Source organism: Antrostomus carolinensis, unplaced genomic scaffold (assembly GCF_000700745.2).
Source record: "Antrostomus carolinensis isolate BGI_N321 unplaced genomic scaffold, ASM70074v2 scaffold50922, whole genome shotgun sequence".
In the NCBI taxonomy this organism is placed as follows: domain Eukaryota; kingdom Metazoa; phylum Chordata; class Aves; order Caprimulgiformes; family Caprimulgidae; genus Antrostomus; species Antrostomus carolinensis.
Window position 1 is genome coordinate 1 of NW_010299829.1, and position 670 is coordinate 670.

General features: G+C 51.5%; 1 non-coding gene across 1 annotated transcript; it reads right to left on the bottom strand.

Moving 5' to 3' along the window:
• Positions 1 to 240: 240 nt before the first annotated feature.
• TRNAR-ACG (transfer RNA arginine (anticodon ACG)) lies at positions 241 to 313 on the bottom strand. Its single transcript has one exon. It is a non-coding gene; the product is annotated as a tRNA-Arg (tRNA).
• Positions 314 to 670: the final 357 nt, after the last annotated feature.

Sequence of the window (670 nt, forward strand, 5' to 3'; positions counted from 1 at the left end):
GCTGTATGCAGTATTCTCAGTGTGAGCAGTTGGAGTAGAAGGATGTCAACAGTGAGTACAGGAGAGTGATGGGACAAGGTACCCAGCTCCACCATAAGATCTGGAGAAACTCTTTCCTTCCTGCAGGGCAAGAAGACACCCCAGCACTTTCTCCCTTCAAGAGGCCTGGGAGGATGAATGATGAGCAGAAGGAAGGCCCTTGGGGATGGAGCAGGAAGAAGTTCCTCAGGCTAAAATTGTTGAGCCAGGCAGGAGTCGAACCTGCAATCTCCTGATCCGTAGTCAGGCGCGTTATCCATTGCGCCACTGGCCCTGTTTCCTCACCAGCCCCCTGTCCCTGGCAGGCTGCCTGTGTCCATCCTTTTGTAGAGCATCTTCTACATCCATCACAAAGATACCAAACAATGACCAGTGCAATATTAAGCGGTGAAGAATGTCAGCTGGACTCCCAACCACAGACCACAATGTACTCGGTCCCCTGGACCATCCACTTTGGTTCACCTTGTGATTCAGATTAGATGCTCTGTCTCTATGTCCTGCTACAGTGATACATCTGGGAGATCCCATCAGAGATGAAGCCCAAGTCAAGAGAGACTTTGGTTACTGGGTCTCCTCGAGCACTGAGGAAGGAATCTCTGCAAAGAAACCCATCCCGCTGGCCGAGCCTGGT